This window comes from Heliconius melpomene, chromosome 18, assembly GCF_056956725.1.
Source record: "Heliconius melpomene rosina isolate 202511_hmr_F chromosome 18, ASM5695672v1, whole genome shotgun sequence".
Lineage (NCBI taxonomy): Eukaryota > Metazoa > Arthropoda > Insecta > Lepidoptera > Nymphalidae > Heliconius > Heliconius melpomene.
In genome coordinates, this window is record NC_140406.1 from 4,805,193 (window position 1) to 4,827,944 (window position 22,752).

General features: G+C 31.3%; 1 protein-coding gene across 4 annotated transcripts in view; it reads right to left on the reverse strand.

Annotated features, from left to right (window-relative positions):
* Nucleotides 1–22,752, reverse strand: part of LOC146529314 (monocarboxylate transporter 10-like) — an 87,460-nt gene that overhangs the window by 16,594 nt on the left and 48,114 nt on the right. The window contains exon 1 of one of the 4 annotated variants that reach the window (XM_085202351.1): nucleotides 10,696–10,860. The exons of 1 other annotated variant lie outside the window; for it this stretch is intronic. The gene's annotated coding sequence lies outside the window, so the exon portion shown is untranslated. Of the gene's footprint in view, nucleotides 1–10,661; nucleotides 10,861–22,752 lie in introns of those variants that run through there. 2 more of the 4 variants (XM_085202350.1, XM_085202352.1) reach the window with 2 other exon arrangements.

The following is a 22,752-nucleotide window of genomic DNA, read 5'->3' on the forward strand; positions in this document are numbered from 1 at the left end:
TGGTTTTATCTATTTTTGAATTTAATTTGATACTCCAAATATGAGGAATTTGAAGCCATATCTACTCGCGTTGGTCGTTAGTTCCATTCTACTCGGTGTATCGATCGATAAAATGATTATATTTCTGCACTCTAGTAAATCAAAGGACCCCTATGCACAAATGGAGAACGGAATATCTTTACACGAAAGATATGTGACATTATAAAAAAAATACTATGTACTAAAATATTGTGAATTGAGATTACTATATCCAGCTTTAACAAACATTATAACTTGATATAAGCGTCGTAAGTAATATGTTTTATACATTCAACATTACAATAAATAATATTTTTGATACCAAAAACGTACCTTGTGCCTAATTTTGTTTACCTTAAAAAGTTAACACAGAGTATATATGAGAAACATGATTTTTAATTTAATTAATGTACACATTTAAAAATGGAACACATAAAGTGGGTACCTTACGCCACTGTACTGACTCTCGCACTCATGAATTGATTTCTTTATTAGTCTACGCAAAATCATTAAGCTCTTGAGACTGGTTTGGTGTGTTAATAAATAAATAAGTGATTGCCATCAACTCGGTGTTACTCAATAATAAACTGTAGTTAAAGCGAATGGACGTAATAGTTATTCAAAAATATGTATATTCATATCTAGAGGCCAGTAGTGGCGCAGAGGTACAAGTGTGTACGCGATTGCTTGTGGGCTACTCGAGAAAATTAAATATTCACTTCTCATGTATATTTTCATTTCTTCGCTCTGGTGTCGAAGCAAAGAGCCGCGCCAAGCCTATTTACCAAACAAAAAGTTATACAGAGAGATTCTTCTTTCAAAATACATCAGTCTCCGCTTTTTGATTGAATTTGAGACATTATGCGTTGAGTCAAGGAACTTAATGCCACGCTTTATCTATCGGGAATCGAATCCAGACCTTTCGGTCACATATACAGTCAAACGTTAACCCACTAAACCACGTCGGCGTCAGTAGTATATCTAATATTAATTTCTAATTCTATTTAAAAATAAATTAATTTATTAGCTCTGCAAGAATTAAAAAAAATACCAACCGACGAAAGAGATCTAACTCGAATAGTGTGAACTTTACGTTTCATTTGTAAGTATCTCTGCTTTTTTTTCCCTACTGAATACTGTAGATTAATTAAGTAGACGATTAACGCGGCCATTACTGTCATTTTTATTACGTACATTTATTCAAAGGCGTTTTTTTTTATATTTAAACGTGTTAATCGTATTTTATCTTGTTATGTACACATGCCTATATTAATATTAAACTTTTTACGTCCTGGTTATTAGGAAATATGTTGTTTTATAATCCTTTTTTTTTTCAAGTTAGCAAAATAAATAGAAAGTAAGGCCATTGCTTTTCCCACTTGATGAAATTAAATATTTAATATTTTCATTTTCTCTTTCTGGAGTCGAGGCAAAGTGCGTAGTTGAATTCCGCCACACAAGACCAAAACCTCCCGAATTCGACGGAAAGTGGGGAGCGGAATATTAATACTAGATTATCTCAGCCCACCCTGCTATATGCGGGAAACAACGTGAAACCGACAAAGTAAAAATTAAACAGCACTTACAAGGAATTGTGAAATGTTTGGAATTTAAATGATATAAACAAATATGAGGTCTGGTCAGTTTAGGGCTTTTTATGAGCACTAAACGCCTTGCACCTCTCATTTGTTATGCTCGTTTCATTGCATGTACCGTATTAAGCGATCCCATCATGGCATTACTTTACCACGTTTTTTTTATAATTTTAATGTTTAACAGCTCGATAGCGGAATATTTTACATGTTTCATTAGAGTTATATACTATTTTTCAGCTCGATAGCGGAATTCAACCCCCTGCTTTGCCTTGTTGCGAAATAACAGTGATTTGCCCCGAGTGGGAATCGATCATATGAACGTCTCGTTTGTGCGCTGCGCCACACCTCCCTTTATACTATATATGATTAACATATGTATTTATATACATAGATAAAGATATATTATATATGTAAATTTCTTAACAAAAATAATTCTCAATAAAATAGATATGCAAATATTAGGATTATAGAAACCTTTAATGTGTAAAAATAGCACTTATATATTCATATTCAGTCATTTCCAGTGGTGGCGCAACCAATAACCACCTATCCAAACACATCAGTGAGTGTGAATTATAAGAGCAACCTTACTAATATATTTTCATGAAAAATCATCTAGATAATATAAAGGGCCGTTAATGTAATTTAATGTGATGTTACGAATTTGTATGTCATTTTAACGACATACGAAACCACTGTTGGACTAATTAATAGGGACGCTTTGACAGTCATAAATGTCACTTTTACATATACCATAAATCTTTCCAGTGCGTTTCACTTCGTATACGTTTCGAAAAGGAAGGGACGCACTCTTTTATCTCTGGAACATTTGGAGATATATTTCGTAGTTATACATTAATTTTGTACGAACCATACACACTTATATTTATGTCCTTATGTAAAATAACGCTAAAATATTTCTTTGTACATATCTTCAGAAATGTATTCAATATACAAGGATCTATTTGTAATTTATTTAATTTAATCAAAAGATATTATTACATAAATACATTTAAAAATATATAAGGGTATTCTTAAGCTATATTAAATATTTATATGAATAAGTTTCTAAAAGTTATTTTAGTGTATAATAGGCTAAATAATGCAAATAACTTTTAGAGGTTTTCAAAGTTACCCTTTTATATAAAAAACCTCACAACACAAGCCAGTCAGAATCATTGACGATAGAGTCCGATTTTTACAGGTAACTTAATTTTAATTCCTCCAATTAATTTTGTTAAAAAAACAATATGCAATACCTCACTAATTCCGCGGAAAATGGCGAACGGAGTGTCTTAACACCAGGTTCCCTTCGCGTATCCTGTTAAATGCAGGATAAAGCGTGAAGCGAGAACAAAAGACAATAACTAATATGAATGCCGATATCCTATAAAGCTCTCGTATCGAATTATCATTACTCGCTCAATTCGAAACTAATATCGATTCTCTAACATAAACAGAAATTAACTATCGAAAGCGGTTAATTTGGTGCACCACAATGTATCCTGTAATTACGATCGGTGGTAGCGTATACAATCATCAGTTGTTTACGTCAGCGATCCTCGTATTGCAAGCGACGCTATGCAAACTACGTATTAAGATAAAATGAATGCATCTGGGTCGTAGCGGTTCTGTTAGATTGACTCCTGTAATCTGTATGGTGACGGAAAGCGGTCAGTTAAGTAAGTTAACCTAATGGGTTAGAGCCATTAATAGCATAGACGGCAGACTAATATTTTTTTTCGGATTTCCGTGTCTCTTAAGAGGTCAGGTCCTGGCGCAGACACCCCGTTGTGACTTTGGACGCATCAGGTAGTGAGTTCGTTTCTCGCTCGTTCATTTCTTTGCTCTGATGCCGAGTGTAAAGTTCCGTCACTGAACACGGAATCCCTCGCAATGGGAGCGGAGTGTTTTAACACTGCCTTTCTATGCGGAATTCAGTGTCAAGCTTAAAAAAACTGAAGGGGTGTTTTAAGGCTATACTTGGAGGTATCAAGTTCCAGGTACTATTCTGAGCACCTTAACGTGAGCACAGATGGGCCTGACACACGCGCGCGGTCCATACAATGCTAAATAGATGCTTAGATTTTGCATTGTGAATGGTAAGTTCCAATGTTCAAAACTATCCAGAGAATAAAATAATAAGTCTATTATTTTTACTTTACCTTGTCGAATTAATATTATATTTTAATATTATTTTTTTTTATTTTAAACGTACTATATAATTTTTATATTACTTAATCATGAATAATATCATAAATTTACATATCGATATTAGAAGAGTATTTGTAATGCTAATTAATTAATATAGATAACTTTTTAAATATTTTATCAAAAATATAAAGTACATGTTCACATTAAGTTTTTTACCACAGATTAATTAATTCGATGAATTAATATTTACATATTTTATCGTGATATATCATGTTTTATTTACGTTCAAATAGATGTTCATTGAATTTTAATAAGCCTCGTATCTGTAATTGGGACTAATTGATTTATTTAAATCATTACATAATTTATATACTTCATTAATTAAATATGCTGTATAATATGATTCATATTAAAATTAACTTTGACTGATTTGAAATTCAAAAGTATTGATATTATTTTTAAGCTGCACGCTGTGGTAGAAATAACAATAAAAAATTGCTTCAAGGGGGTATAGAACCAGCCACTGCGATATGAAAACCTCAATTATATAATATTTATTTAATATTAATAATTTAGAATATATATAGTACAAAGTAACAAGGACACGAAACTACTTAATTGAATCACTACCATTAGTATCAAAGTTGGCTTGTTGACCATTTAAGCTGACGTTCACAAAGCTTCATCAATCTTACTGCACTTAAACGTCCAAACTTCGTCCAAACAAAACATACATATACTGTTAGTGGCATATTACATGCTGGACCTGTACCACCGGACGATAAAAAAACACATTTATAATATCTGCTTCACAGAGGGAACCTAGTGTTAAGATGCACCGTTCCCCACTTCCCGTCCAATTCTGGAGGCATTGCGTGATGAGACGGAGCTTAACGCCGCGTTTTGCTTCGATGCCAGAAGAACCCAGAGAGAGAGAGAGAGAGAGAACCGCTTTTACAGTTACACCCTGTGCCCCTGTGCCACGATTGGCTTTAAAAACACATTTAAATTTATAAAAAAGTAGCCATATATTTAGCAAGTGTCACCCATAAAAGAAGGCCTGCCCAGAAAAAGTGGCGTCCCACGGCGCCGAGAATTGCAAACAAAAAAACGTAATTATAATTGATATTTACTTTACTCCTTTCGGAATTTATGAAGGTTGAACTTTTACCAAATTTCACGTTTTATTCTCGAAATGTGTGCTTTCGAATTTGTGAAGCACTTAAATAAAATTTTATGATAATAATAATATAAACTATGTTTTAGAATTTAATATTTTTTTAAGAATATAATAACATAATAAATAATTTAAATGGTGCTGACAGCAAGTAACAGGCCTTGGAAAGTTTTAGATTGAATAATGGATCTATTTCTATTATTTATATAAGACAAATTGTTTCCCACGCCATTTCCAAATCTTAATATTTAAATACTTAGATATTTGTATTATAATAGCTACTTCGTTATCCATTACCTTTCATCTTTGTGTGGGTCGCGAGGGTTAGAACCCGTATGTATACCCTAACGTATTTTACTGGGCTACGACGGTTTTATGTATTTTCATTTTTATTTATAATGCACTTATATAAAAATCATTGTGTTAAAAGCATTTTGCGTACTAAAGGCATATAAAAAGTTTCAATATCTTTCAATATTTTTATGTTACAAGAAAGTTTTCTCATAATTTATTTTTCCGATGAGCCCTAGCTAAGAATCAAACAACATTTTAAATGAGATGAAACTAATACTTAACTATTTACAGCTGATACTGACGGATTTCATGTAATGTTCTATTTATTTTAATTATTGTACAATTTTTTTTAGTAAATTACACTAAACACAAATAATGCAAATATTAATTCAAAATATTCCTTATAAAAAATACCTATCGGGAAACGCGTCTAGCACTAGAACCAGAACTTCCAAAAATCTACTTATATCTTGTTTATACTTACAGAGAGGATGTTAAGTAATGTTAAGTATTCATAAATTACAAAGGTAAGGGAGAACGAAATCAGCTCACAATTTTACATCCGTCTCAAACTTTGTCCAAAAAGGTCAAATGAAGTAAAAGTAAGTTGGCCAAAACCCAAGGGACGCGACGTGATCAGAAATATTAGGATTGACTATTCATGATTCCAACGAATACACCAAGTATTTATGATAACATCCGTATCGGTACAATGTCGCTATCGAAATATTACGTTTATTATTTATAGTATAGAAAGATTGTAAATAGGAAAAACAAGGGTGTGACTGTAACGCGACGGTTGTGGGTTCGATCCCCACTCGAAGAAGTGAAATATTTATTTACGTTTATTTTTCCATTTCTTCGCTCTGGTGTCGACGCAAAGCGCGGCGTAGATTTCTGCCCCTCAACAGGCAATGCCTCCAGAATTTGGCCGAAAGTGGGGAATGGAGTGTCTTAACACTAGGTTCCTTCTGCCTACCCTGCTGTGTGCGGGATACAGCGTAAAGCTGATTTGATTTAATTTTTATTTATCTTGTTAATATGTTTGTTTTACTCTGCACGATTTGGTTCAAACATATCGATAAATTAAAAATATGAAATCAAAAGAGGACCATTAGTATTTATTCCACTATTTATACTTTTTAAAATAACCATAACTAAAGAAAAATAAAATAACTTTAAATTAATTTCTTTCATCTAAAACTTTACTTTCACTTGCGCGATTTATAAGCCCATAGATTTTAAACTTTTTGTTAGTAAATAGTTTCTTCTTATTATCTACTGTAGTCTTGCCCCAAGAGACACAAAAGTCTAAAATATATATAGATTACATAGGAGTATGTAACGTTAATATTATTATTAAAATATGTAAAAATGTTTAGTTTAAGTGATTTGCATCATACCATAAATGAGATTAAAATGTCTAATTATAAAGAATATTGTATTTGTTATTCAATTATTTAAATACTTAAATTACTTGTTTATTTTGGAAATTGGCATTAAAAGCCAGCCAGAATATGAAACATTTCTTAGCTCATTTACGACGGATCATAATAGTTAGAAATACATTGAAATATAAATAAAATTTCAAAGAAACTATGCACATACATATATACCCTACGCCACGACGGTCTTAACTACGTAGGTACATATTTTCTCCATTTATTTCAAGAAATTGCATATCAATGAGAGAAGTCATTTTCTTTTATATATTCTACTTGTCATATCCCTGAAGACATGTTACATTTTTGTAGGTAATATGTAAAAGACCTAAAAAAGACTGGTTTCGTATATTATTATGCATTCGTACATATTTACTTTTCTGGTACAAGGGCGTCTTAGCGCAGTGGTGATAAGCGCGTGATTGTAAACGCGACGGTTGTGGGATGGATTCCAACATGGGGGAATTATTTTTTAATAATATTTTCATTTTCCCGCCCTGGTAACAAGACCTGATGGAGTTCCGTCACTCAACACGAAATCCTTTTTCTGCGGAAAGTGGGGAACGGAGTGTAGGGCAAGGTTCCCTCTACTTACTCTACTATAGAAGGGATAGCGTGAAGATAAATCTTATGAAATCTAAAAAAATCTTGTGGTACAAGATATACACATAGCTATTATATAAGTTTACAGGTTTAAATTCAAAGTTTAACTTATGTTATTTAACAAAATCAAATTTCGAATCGGGAACCTAACGAGCGTCGGAGAGTCTCATAAGTCTCCGTAAATTTTACGGCGATCTTAAATAATGCTATAAAGTGAACCGGAAAACTTGCGACTTACATTTAAATAGTATCCTAACTTTGTTCAATTGCGCGGAACACAATTTATGGTATTATTATGTTATTTTATTTGAAAAGTAGTTATTTCGTTTATTTTATATTTGGAGTTTGTATTTACTTTTGCTATAGTACAAGCATGTTAATTTAACGATGGCTTTAATGTTGACTTGTTCTTTCTAGATTTTATTTATTTGACTTATTAGTTTATAATCTGTGAATTAATCATTTAGACATATTTTCCCTTTTAAAATAAAATTCTATAAAAATCATTAACTATTTTGAAGACAATATTTTGCTTCTATACTATTTAAAAATTATTGTTATTTATTTAATAAGTAAATTAAAGCTGGATTTTTTAAATTCTGTTATCACTATACTAATACATTTTCACTATATCAATTTTTTAAGCCATATACATATATACAATTGATTTTTGTATCTTTTTTGTTAAGCCTATGTATAATACATTTTGAGATACACAAAAACAACGTAAGCACTTTAAATGTTACAGACTTACGGTATTACCGATAATCGTATCTCAAAATGTTTTTTTTTTTTATATTTCGCAACTTTAACAATATAATCAATAATACCCATTGCAGATTAACTTTATAAGGCAAGTCTGATTGTCGAATGACGTATTGTGTCATGCAATCTATTTCGTAATTTTGTCATAATTTAAAAACATAAGATATACATACATATATACATATATACATATACATATATGTATGTAAGTATATATATAGTATTGAGGCTGTCATGGCGGCTTCTAGTTTGATTCCCACTCGGAAGAACAACATATTTAATATTTTCATTTCTTCGCTCTGGTAACAAGGCAAAGCGTGGCGTTGAGTTCCGCTACTCATCAGATGCAATGCTTCAATGAGAACGGTTCCCAGTAAGTATATATAGTAAGTTCCCAGGTTCCCACGTACCCAATAAAGTATACAGCATGAAGCAAAAAATAATAATACGTATGTATTCAAAACTACTTATAATTTGCCCTTATATAAGCGTTTTAATTGAGATATTAAGTGACGTGCAGATTCGTTTTACTTTTCCGTGACAGTAATTATCGTGAAAGGTTAATTAATGATTTTAGTGTTAATGAAAATGACTTGTTTATAAATATTGACCAACAAGAAGTTGCTAATTAATCAGCGGACAGTTAAAAACTAAAATGGAGGTCGCATTCATTATTTCATTATTAATATAAAATCATCAAACAAAAGAGTTATCTTTTAAAATAAAAATCTTACAAAATCTATACTACTTAAATGTATTTATGTATTTATTATACTACTTAATTATATTTAATATTTTTTTTATATATATTCTATGTACTTTAGGTTGTGTGAAATTTTCTCGTTGTTGGGTGACCGCCATTAATAGCGCATTTAACGATTAACTCAATCCTCCCTATATAGTACTTTACGATATCCTAATCTCATTCAACAGTAAAGTTAGTTAGTTTTCCTAAGGTAGATGGGAGACCTTCGCGAATGAAATTATTTCTATATTTAGTATAAGAATAACATCATTTTCAATTCATCAAATGAAATTTTAATTATGTCTTTTATTATTATTAATTGTTTAATTATGCCTTAGAGAATAAAATCTTTTGCACCACAGCTCTATTAATTATTTAAATGCAATATGCTGGTGAGGATTAAAAGGAATGGCGTAGACAAGTAAAGCCTTTTTAAAATATTTTCATGTTTTAAATTGCAATTCTTTGTAAGAATCATTATTACTAATGTTTTAAAATATTAAAGTAGTATATTATAATTAATAGGTGCATATTTTTTATTTTTACTAAAAATATTGCATTTCTTACTCATCGTTTCGTGCAGAAGGAAGTATAAGAATTGAGTGAAACTGATTATGGAAATCTTTATACTCCATTACCTTTTAGTTAAATTTCCGCGGAATTCCAGAATTATTTTCCTGTATAGGTAAAGCTTTAAGAGCTTTGCGTGTCGTGTGGCAGACCCCAGCGCTGCGTTTTGCCTCGACACCAGAAAGAAGAAATGAACCTATAGCATTTACAGTCACTCTTTGCTCTTACAACCGATCTCAACTGTTTAATAATATGTATTGAATATCAATTTGAATAGTACCTACAGTTTTAACAACTTTGGCTTTTAGTAACTTTAAATTTACACTTAATATCTACTTAATTTTCTGTATTTGTTTGCATTGTACGTGTACCTACGAGAGAAAAAATATATTTCTAGAAACTATCGAGACTTTTCCAAAATTTTGATTAAAAAGTTTTGTCGACATCTAATAATGTTATAACATAAGTTAAAACATGAAAATAGTATACAATTATATGGTTATAGAAATAAAATTAGAAGATGCCTTCAAGTCTCAACTATCATAAGAAACAATCCCCAATAAAAACACACTACAAAGATTTAAATTTTTATGGCTACGTTCTTATACGTGTATTTTTTAGCATTGAATATATTTTATTACTATTCTTATTAAGTGTATGGCGTTTATTATGGAAAACTTGTTCAGTTGTTCGCACTCGCATCGTTATTGGTGAATTTATGATATGAAATAACCTTTTGTGTAGAGATAGCAGGGCTTATGCTGAGGTATTGTTCGAAGATAATATTTATCTATTTACATGATACTGGTAATAAAAATATGGAAGTAATTTGTATTCATTGTTCCCGAAAAGGATTTATGCTGAGACAGTATATTATAAGGGTTTTATAACAGGAAAGTTGTGAAAATTAAATATGTCTTGTAGACATATATACAAGTGCAGTTTTTCAGTTTTTTTTGGTTTCTACTTATGTATAAAAACATTTTTACTACTTTATAAGAGTACGTAATGCAATTGATTGAGAAAATGAATTCTTATACAGTACTTTTGTATGAGAAAAATATAACATATATTTAAGTATTTTCCAATCAATGTAAAAAATGTTATGATAAACATAAAACATATAGGACCAACTATTATAATACATAACAAAATCAACATTTACCAAAAAAAAAAAACAAATCTCTTATTAATTGCCTATAACAAAAATAAGTGAACGGTGAGCCTCTATGAAATAAGTACACACGTGCTCGCCTATCATTCTATCATAGCACGACCAATACGTCTAACAACCGGACCTCAGGCATGGCCATATGTCGTTAACTTACGCACCAACTGCTAAAACACTTTACACTTTAAAACACTTCCTAGCTCTACAGCCAGTGAAGTGTACTGATAGTTCAAAGTTTATATCAAGTAATACGACTGCGAGGGTGAAGTCGCGAGGCGGGCGTCAGGGGCGAGCGCGCGACCGCAGCGCCTTCGTGTGGAGCTTACACTGATTTTGGTCGGTCTCGGAGGCATCGCCGCTAACCACACTGTGCTCTACATTTGGCGACCGGTGTGAACGCGGCACGACGCGTCTATAACCCGATCATGAAAATAACACTCTTTTATCTAAGAAACCTTTAGCGAACGATTAACTTTTACACTTAGTTGGATAGCTCCACTTACCTGCCAAACAACGTGTGCGCTACAATTATGTATCCATTTCGCAATTGCCGATACATTCGATATTGAATCTTAATAGTTCCGATATTTATTATTTGGTTACCAAACTAGCTCAGTTCAGTTTAATACTGTACCTCGTCGATGATCTCGTATGATAATATTATAAGTCTTGTTTATGACAGTTTTAAACTGGTAATAAGAAGTAGATTTAAGTGATTAATCATATTCTTTATATCAATGGTACATACTAGTATGTGATATTTGTATAGAAAAGTATTTATTTAATCATATTTCCTTTCTCCGCTCTGGTGTCAGGGCAAAGCGCGGCGTTGAGTTCCGCCACTCGAAACGCAATACCTCCTGAATTGGGCGGAAAGTGGGGAACGGAGTGTCTTAACACTATGTTCCATTTGCCTACTTTGCATACAGCAAACACACATCGTGAAGATATTTTTTTTTGTATTTATTTATGTGTATTTAATAGTAACCCTCAATTTTAATTGTTCATTACATTTTCTTTTTCTAGTAAATTAAAACCGTGAAGGTTGATAAAATTATGGGATGATTAAATAATAAATATTAAGACTTTTCCGCTATAAAAATAATAAGCAGGATTATGTTAACATAATAAATTATTACAAAATAAAAATTCACTTTCCCTGAACATTTGATTTATAAGCATTAAATGAGCAACAAACGAAATTGAAAAATATCGGACGTCGCCATTAATCAGTACAAGTTATAATTAAGACGCCGGCGCTAGGAAGTCGTTTCCGAAGACGAACCTACTGATATTTTATTAAATTGTGAAATTCTAATCCCTACTGATGTACGATATGAGATTAAACATGACTGTCGACCATAAAATATATATAATATTGTGATATATATATATGTAAAATATATACAGGGTGTCCCAGGAGCCAACGATAAAACGAAACCAGCTGATAGACCAAGTCGTGACAGTTATGAGAAAAATATAAAAAAAAATCTTTGTCATGTATTTTTCATATTATATTGATTTTAAAAAATATCGCAAACACCGACACCCTGTGATGGTTTTTCAAGTCCCAGGACTACAAATATTACTCTTTGTTCATTTTTTTTCTGTAATGTAATCATGAGTAACCCTTCTGTGAATTACAGTTTAAGATTTAAACATACCTGCATCAGTTTTCAATAAAATGTGGTGTTTTTGCCAAACATTAAATTCAAAATATTTACTACACCCAACTTTAACCGACTGTACTATAAAAAAAATGTACTACACTGTTTTTGCAAGTAACTTTAAAAGTTGGCGCATTTAATCTGGATTTCGAAATGGTACGACACTTGCTGGATTACTTCTTTGTTGAAGAGAGAAAAATCGAAATACACGATAATCGGGATGACGTTCAACTTTTTGGTATCTTTTCCGATACATTCTAGCTGCAGCATTTGCGTTACATAACCATTCTCCATGAATGAAATGCATATTGGCATCGTGTCATAGACCGAGTATATGGCCTGCGAGAGCCCGGATTCGAGCACTGTTCTTATAATTCCTGGGCCAGCCCCTAAGTCGGATAAGCGTTGCCTGGGCTAAGTGTTTAGTTTAGGGAGGTCACTGGTGTGGTCTGTGATTGCAGGATACTTTCCAAACTCTTATCCGTCTTATAGAGATCGTGATCGATGACTCCAGACTCGTGCATGACGGATCCAAGGTACCTGAACTTTTCCAACTTAAGGGGTGACCCAGGACTTATAAGGACAGTGCTCGAGTCCGGGGTCTCGCAGGCGATATACTCGGTCTTTGACACATTGCCAATATGCATTTCATTCATGGAGAATGGTTATGTAACGCAAATGCTGCAGCTAGAATGTATCGGAAAAGATACCAAAAAGCTGAACGTCATCCCGATTATCGTGTATTTCGATTTTTCTCTCTTCAACAAAGAAGTAATCCAGCAAGTGTCGTACCATTTCGGAATCCAGAATAAATGCGCCAACTTTTAAAGTTACTTGCAAAAACAGTGTAGTACATTTTTTTTATAGTACAGTCGGTTAAAGTTGGGTGTAGTAAATATTTTGAATTTAATGTTTGGCAAAAACACCACATTTTATTGAAAACTGATGCAGGTATGTTTAAATCTTAAACTGTAATTCACAGAAGGGTTACTCATGATTACATTACAGAAAAAAAATGAACAAAGAGTAATATTTGTAGTCCTGGGACTTGAAAAACCATCACAGGGTGTCGGTGTTTGCGATATTTTTTAAAATCAATATAATATGAAAAATACATGACAAAGATTTTTTTTTATATTTTTCTCATAACTGTCACGACTTGGTCTATCACCTGGTTTCGTTTTATCGTTGGCTCCTGGGACACCCTGTATATTATATAAATATATGTTGTATTATATTGTATAATATATTGGACATTCTTGGATGCCATTACATACCTATATTTTTGACGTAGAAATGTATTGTTTTTATCTCGTAGTCTTAAATGTTAAGTCACTCCGTTCTCCACTTTTCGCTGAATATTTCAAAGCAATGTATGTTGAGTGAAGGAACTCAATCAAATGTAATCAGAACCAAGATAGTGGAAATACTATATAATTAATTTTCCTGGGAGGAAATCGAAATCATCATATCTATATGCGCTTATATAAAGTTGAAAACATCGCACTTTGTCGGCCACATGGGAACCGTGAGAAGGAAACACTGTACCACGACGTATGTAAGGAGTAGATATATTAAAATATTTAAATTATATTATTATTTTTAAATATTTATACGATGCAACATATAAAGCATATAAAATAAATTGTTGTTATCTTAAACGTAAGACTCGCATATCATATTTATGTTTATTTCAAAATCATTGCCTTATTCAATTACAAAAGTGTGTTCCAACATAATTCTCCCCCAAAGTAAATGTTGTAAATCCATACATATCTTGAAATCTGTATTTTATTTAGCTCCCGTCCAGTAACATATGACCTGTATCATTATTATTAATGGCCGCTCTCAATAATATCAGCTAAGCAATTTATACTTAAAATATTTTAAGAGAGTCTATAAATAGCGATCTTAAATATTTATGTAGAGAACTGATATATTTTTTGTTACTCTCAGGACAGTTGCTTAAGTTTTTTATCTGCGGTTTAATGTTTTTACTAGATTTTTATTTTCTTAATCGTATTTTCGTGTTTATTTTAATGTTAAACGATTATGTATGGTAATTAATTAATATGTTTGACACCATTTAATAACTTTATGTGTAATATTAATATCTCTAAAATTATTGCTATTTAAATAAAAAAAGAATAAGATTCATAGACTATAAATTATTAATTAGATATAAATTCCCGTAGTGTTGTATCTATACCTGTATAATTATTGTAATTTTAGAATAACCGGATATCTAACACCGTTGTTACAAATAAAGACATTATTAAGATGATATTCTCATAGTTTCAATATGCGGAATTTAATATGCAACAACCGTGCGACGATTTTAAAAGCGTTATAAGCATAAAATTTAACGTGATATTTTTTTAATATATAAATATATTCAATTTATTTTACATAATCCGAGGAGTTCAAATTCTCCACACTGGAGAGACAAAGCGCAGCGTTCTATTCCGCCATTCTACATATTATAATGTTTCTAATTCAAAGTCTCGAGAACGAGGCTGCCGCGTTTGATTAAAAAAATGAGGAAAGAAAATAATATCTTTAAAAAATGGATTATCTTAACACTAGGTTCCTACCTCGCTATGTGCGTGATACACCGTGAAATTACAAAAAAAACTATAGGATTACAAAAGGAATTACAAAAATAAAAAACTATAGGATAGGAAAGTATAAAGATAACATGGTGACAGAACAGTTTTTTTTAGCTTCACGTGCTATTCCTCACATAACAGGAGAGGCAAAGGGACCCTGGTGAACCTAGTGTTAAGACATCCCATTAAGACAGTTCCGGTCCCCATCCAATCAAAACTACACGGAATGGTACGAGTACCGTGTCATAGCTTGGTTTGAGGCTAGATTACCCAACTTAAGCAAACTACAGAAGTTTCTAATCCATATAAAATTTTTAAATATTATATTTTAAAAAGATTAAAACAATGATTTACTAAGTATATTAGTCACAAACAGAAGTCCATCTAAATTACATACATTTATCTTTCCAATCTAAGAATGTAAACGAATAGTATAGGAGAAATAAATAGACTCATATTTCCACAGTCCCCGGCTGCTGTCGTAGCATTAACTTAAAACACAGCTTATTTTGTATTATATTTTCCTGTTCTTAGAAGTTTCATAAAAATGAATCCATTTTAGTCTCTCTGTTGTAGTAGATTTAAGTAATATTATATCATTTTACATAATTAATTAAAAAAATATCGTAGTGTACAATTATAATAAAAATATAAATATTTATTATTGAATCAGAAGTATAAAAAGTATCGCGAATTTATTACAAAAAAAAGCGATTTTGTAAATTCTTTTATATTAATTTTGTAATAATTTGACATAATATCAATAATCGTTAAAATACTAACATACTCGTAATCTACACCTATAGATAAATAGCATTCGACGCCAGGAGTGCTTGCTAGTATACGCCGACTAATTCATCTTATTCGCAATGACCTTGGCAAAGAAGGAAACGTACTCCAAATTATTGCGAGATAAGAATTCCTTCAATCTCATTTTATCACGCTAAGGCGTTTTAATTGACTGGATTTAGTCTTGTATTATGTACATAAATAATTTATATATATATATATATATAAACACATATATATATATATATATGTGTGTGTGCATGTGCTTGGGCACAAAGTGTATTTGCATACGTGATAGGCTATGGGTTTGATTCTCGCTCGAGGAAATGAAATATTTAATATTACCATATTCTTCCCTCTATGTCGAGGCGAAGCACGGCGTAGAGTTCCGTCACTTGACACGCAAAGCCCTCAGAATTTGACGAAAAATGGGGAACTCAGTGTCTTAACAGTTAACACTAAATTCCCTCTGCTTACATTGCTGTGTGCGGGATACAGAGTCAAAAAAATGGCTTTAGTAATATAACTAATATTTATTATTGAAAGAAGATTTTATTTTTTTCAAAATTATTTAGTCTATACTGTATACCATTTTAACAAAATTAGATTTATTTGTACATATGTATAACGTACGAATTAGCAAGCAAGCGTAGCAATCGCACTTCAAATTTGCCGTTTCATTTAAAATTCTACGACGGATCCTTATTTAATTTCTGCCATTCAGTTAATTCAGCAGTCTCTTTAGATTTTTATATTAACACATACAAGATTGTCCGAACTTTTCAGACGTGTCGAAAACACTAGTAGTAGAATTGCACCCATTGTTGCCTCGAGGACAATATACGAAATGTTATGTTCTTAATTAACTCATGTATAAACATGAACCTGGTGGAGCAGTGGGAGAGTAAGCCATATTGATAGCCTTTAATAGGTATAAGGTTCTTTATTTTATGCCTTTTAACTAGATTTGCATCAAATTAAAAGCAGAATTCATTAAAATTCCAATATTGTATTCGCATTATATTATTATGTTATCATTTACCTTATCACTATTAGAATTTTTTAGCATCACTCTGTATTTCGCTTCGCTTCCTCACTTTCCGCCAAATTTATGAGGAAGTGCATTTTATGGCGGCGAAACTAAATGCCGCGTTTTGTCTCGTTATCAGGGCGAGGAATTAAAAATATTAAATATTTCATTTATTAAAATATCTAAATCTAAACATACATTTGTAGTAAGTTAATTAAGGTAAAGCCAATTCGCCTAACGATCCATTGCGTATTATTAAATCACAAATAGGTTATCGTTGATTATTCTGTATCTTATCTAGATTTATTCGTCGATTGTTTGTGCAAATTAATTATTAACATATTTCATATATTAACGCCATAGTGGCAAAGTGGTCTGACTGCTCACGATAGTATTCAGTTCAATACACACTCTGATAATGCTTAAAATTATTCTCCATACCATTCCGGTAAAACAAACTTCAAAGCATACTCTGGAGATAAGTAAAATTAAAAATAATAAGGTATAAACAAAAGATAAAAAATGCAAGTAATGTTTTTTGGTCAGGTAGGTAAGCACTGAGTTTATAAGATGAAAGAACATCTTTAAAAAATCATGATAAATTTGAAGAAATGAAGCGATTAATAAAGTAATATAAGTTAATGTTCTTAAATGTAAACATGCAGATTTATATGATAAAAAATCCTGTCAGTCGGAAATATAAAGATTGGGAGATAAAAAGCTGAAGAGCGTCCCGCGGTGCCATTTTTTACATTATTTATGATGCTCAAATACGTACACGCGTAAATAATATTGGTATGTGCTTGTTTTAAGGAAGTAAATCATGTGAGGGTTTTAACTAATTACTTTGACTTAATGGTTTTAATATCGCATAAGTATGTATAGATGGAAATTTTAAAGGGGACTTAAACGACTGTAAATTAATGCTATGAGATGAATAGATAACTATATACACATATACGTGGAACTCCAGAGATGCGATTTGTCAAATTCATCCCTATATGTCTTTCATACGCATCAAACACCTGCTAACATCTGCTTTCAATTTTCCATCGATCAATCATTACATCTAGAAAAGAGAAACAGAATTTTGAATTAAAAAAACTCAGTTGACCGTCACGAGGTTACACATTTCACGCTGTATGTACAGCGTTTTTCAACGATTGACAAACCATCTAAAGTCACGTCACGTCAAAACACTAGATAGACTTTGACACTAAAACACTTCAATATTTTATTCAAACGTGAAATCAATCTATCAATGGTTTGTGTCGGATTTACAAAGTTTTTGCGAAATTACCTAAAAACGTTGTTCACAGATTATTTGTGAAAATACGTGAAAATACAACACAAATTATTTGTGAAAATGCGTGAAAATACAAAAGTATTACTTGTAGTAGTACTATGCTATGTCCGGGATACAGAGAAGAGAAAAAAAGATTAAATTGTATAACAATTGTATAACATGTTATGGGATTTTTTTAATTAGAAAAAAGAAGTACCTTCCTAAAAAAGTCTTTCAAACCACCTTCAGTCTTTATCTATGTACCTACTACTTTAAAAATAATAATTAAAAATATTCAGTAAATTGTGTCAAATTCTAGATCACAGAGGTTTTAATAAAATAAAGTGTAGTAATAACATTAAACTAGAAGGGTGGTTCGTGAAGTTTCATTTGGGCAATAACAGTAAAGTTATATTTGTCGTGGGCGTCTCAAGAATTTAGACAGGGACATTAAAAGTATAAGATGAATATTATAACTTATTTAAATATTGTTACAAAAAACTATGAGGTTATATTATATTTGATAAAGTTGTTTAATTTTCAAATATTACTATACTATACATATAGTTGTTTTATACGTTTCGTTTATAAGAGGGTAGGCAGAGGTAACCTAATGTTAAGACAGTCCATTCCCTACTTTCCGACGAATTTCTGAGGCATTGAGCGTTGAGTGGCAGAACACGGCCTCTTATAACTATCTGAGGCATCTCATTTTAAAATAAAAATTCAACGAACGTTGAAGTTCAAGTTTATTATTTCATATGCCTACGATACGACCGCGATTACTGCGTAGAAATGTTTTAACCACATTGTGCGTAACTGAAGGTAAAAATAATATTTACGTATATTATTTTTAGCATCTTACGAAGACGACGATAATATTATGTAGGTATTGTATTGGTATCTAATTTACGTTGTATTCCGCTCACAGCGGGTAGATAGAGGGAACGTTGTGTTAAGACATTCCGTTCCTCATTTTCCGCCGAATTCTGGAAGCATTCGGCGATACAAATGAGAAGAGGGAAGCGAAGAAAATGGAAATATTAAATATTTATTTCTCGAGTGGAAATCGAACTTAGAATCTGTCGTATTCACTTACATTCACACTTTGTGCTCGGACGTTTTTTCCTTTTGGTTAGAGGGGAGGTTCCGTTATTCAATACGCATAGTTGCATGAAATCAGGAAAGTCAACAATTTTCCCTCTAGAGGAGATAAGTGAAGGTAAAAAACAGAGTATACGTGTATTTTATTTTATATATCCATTAAAATAACCATTGTACTATTCTATATATTCGACAAATCCGACGCTCTGTCAAAGACATCGAAATGATGAATGATAGTGTATTGTATGTCAAAGGCGTCGGCATCAGAAATTAATTTATCATTATTGACATTTTAATAAATATAACAAAAATAAAACGATGGTAACTATTTCTAAATGAATTTTAAAAATTATAATTTGCAAAAAAATATTTTTAATTTAAATGAAACAGAATCGTATCCAATTCGAATATAATTCCGCAACTAGCTGGGTAGACAGAAGGAACTTTTAAACACAGTGTTAAGACACTTCGTTCACTTTAAGACAGTCCCGTTTCTCACACTCCACCGAATTCTCGGCTTTCTTTCTGAAGTTATCTGGTATAATAGACTTATTATTCAAAAATAGGTTTATTCTTTTATATTTTTTTGTTTTACGTAGATCTGCTATTTCCTTCATTTCAAAAATTATTTATTTTTAACCTACTGAGCTCGAAGTTACATTATAGTCACCACATAAATTAAACTATATTATAAAAAAAACCTTGTGTTGTTCCTGTGCAGCTGAGTGCAATGAGTGCGATTAATACCAGCAAAGCTACGTCCACGCCGTTTGCATTGTCTGTACTTGAAAACATTAGTTTCAGCGGTATTACTTTCATATTTTTGTTTTTAGCACAACTATTAAATATCTTGAATAAATATAGTTTTTGTGATAGTATAGAATTTGGTATTATTTACTGAAGGCAATAGGGCATTGAAAAATCATTTACAATTCAATAAAAAACAGAAGTCGGGGTAGTCAGTCGGGATAGAAACAACAAATAATTCAATTTTTCCCTTGTCGACGACGGTGCAATAGAGAAATATTTTACTTAAAAAGTTCGGGGAAACATCCATACGTCTTGAAATAAATATTTCCTAATCACTTAGAAATTCAAACCAAGAACCATCACAAAACGTTTCTTAATATATAATTCCAATTTCTATATAAAATAAACTGCTTGACACCATTACTTACGAATATTACATATTAAACGCTATATGGTAATTTCCTTCTTCATTTACCATTTGCATTACGAAACAGAATAAGCCCTCAATGATATATCACCCTCTGGAAAATTGATTTTGTTTTTCTGCACTGCCATAACTTCCCTAATTCGTTGGAGCTGCATGAATGTGAGTTATTGGGGCCTCCACTTACTATTTTTTCCTGTACAAAGTGACAAAAGTCAAGATTTATGTTCTGTTTACAACAACAATACTTTTAAATAAGTGTAGAAAATAACATGAATAGGTACCTATATTTTTATTCGGCCTACAAATGACTTGCAGTATACTTGTAACTCAAGATGTAACGTCATTGAATTTGGTTAAAATCGATTAATCTTATTACGTACGGCACAAGCGCCTTAAATCGAGATGAGCATAAGATGAGTATGTATTCGGATTCTTTTATTTTAACACTAGTGGACCCTAACGCGGCTACGCCCGCTTGAACTACACGAATATTTATTAAATATATTTATGAAATTATTTTCAGTTTTCAATAGAGAGATGCGTTAAAAAAGCTCATTTTGGGTGACGTTCTAACAACGAACTTTGCAAATCGTTGCTTAGCAACGATTTGCAAAGCGACGGTTGTTATTGACATGGCGGAATAAATTGCATGTCAAATTAATAAGTATTTTAATATATTGATATATATCGAAAATATAACAAATATGAGAAAAAAAAGTATCCTATGTTCATCCCGAGACCCTCAAGTATCTCTATATGAGTATTTTATCACAATTAAATTAGCGGTTTGGCCCTGTTTGCGTAAAAGACAGACAGACAGAGTTACTTTCGAATTTATAATATAGATATGGATATTATGTTATGATGCGTGGGCTGGTAAGGGATTTATAACATGAAATTTACAAATTGACTTATTAATGCTGTATAAAATGTAATTATATTTTTTATTGCGTATTCTGTTGTGTAGGCATAATAAGTATAATGGGAAAGTCTTATGGTTAAATTTAGCAGCTTAAGAAGAAATGTAATTACAAGTCAGCTTTTTTATCAGCTTCATGTTTATTACCGTAAGCAAGATAGACTGTGAGAATAGAAAACTTTAGGTCAGAGATCTTTTCTAATTTGTTTATGTAATCACATGGTTTAGGAACTATAATTTCTTTAAAACATTATTGGCATATTGGAGGATAGAAGTGAGGGTTATAATACTATTAAATCGAATTGAAAATAACTCTATTTATATAGTTAGTTAGTGTAGTATATAACACTCACACAGTTATAAATAACACAAACACAGTTATAAATAACTCTATTTATATAGTTAGTTAGTGTAGTATATAACACTCATTTAATTACTATAATTAAAGCAAACTGTTTTAAATAATTAAACCTTAAACATTCAAAGATTCGTAAATTTACATTTACGTACTTACATAAAAAACACGCAAATGGGTATTAGATAGAATTTATGAATGTCTGTAAAAAGTTTTTATTAAACGGTAGGTAGACCTATTCGATACGTATGGAATTTAATTTTGTTCGCGTTAGTAAAAAGTAATAAAAATTTCGCTCTGCCGCGTTTAGCTAACAACCTTTTATAATTAAAATATTGTCGCTACGTATTACTTTTTTTATTTTCTTTTGCTATTGATTGAGGCTGAATATTTAAAATTAAATGGCCGCTGCTGGTTAGCGATTAAAAAAAATAAAAAGTGGCGGCGAAATCAAATTGGGATCGGAGAGTTTTAACACTAGATTCCTTCTGCCTACCCTGCAGGTGCGGGAAACAGCGTGAAGGTGATTTATTTATTTATTTGTTTTTATCACCGGTTTTTTTTGCACCGAGTTAGACTTGAAAGTTACCTCAAACTCTATTACCGTTACTACTATATTATGAATATTTCAACTCTTAATAAAGAAATAAAACGAAACGTCTATCAACTTCATATGAAATATCCATACGTCTTGTATAAGCATATCAGAAACAACCGTGAGTGTAATGCCTGTCAAGTCTGATTACTTTTAACGAAGAGTGAGTGCGATTAACCGACAAATGTGTGAACATTTTTTACCTTTTATAGTGTGAGCCAGTGATCTTAAAGGAAAGTAATCATTAAATATATATAATATATGTAAAATTAAATATAGTCTAAATGCTTTGTATGTTATTGCAATATAAAAAAATAATTAGGTTACATAATAATATTTTTTTAAAAATTTATAATGATATAACTATTATTTTTATTTATTTATTTTTATTTTAACACTATTACACCATAATAAAATAAAATTAATTAACTAAAACACAAAACGAAAAACAAACATAAATTAACTTAAACAAAAAAAAACAGAAAACAAAGAAACAAATGAAAAACGGTGTAAAAGCGGCCTTATCTACTAGCCACCCACAGGTGATCTCTACCAGGCAAACTTTAACTTCACAAAAAAAGAACTACTACTATTGGTGTAAAATATACATATACTAGCGACCCTCTTGCGGCTTCGCCCGCTTTAACTACTGGATTATTCATGTAATGTATGTTTGCAAAGCACTTAA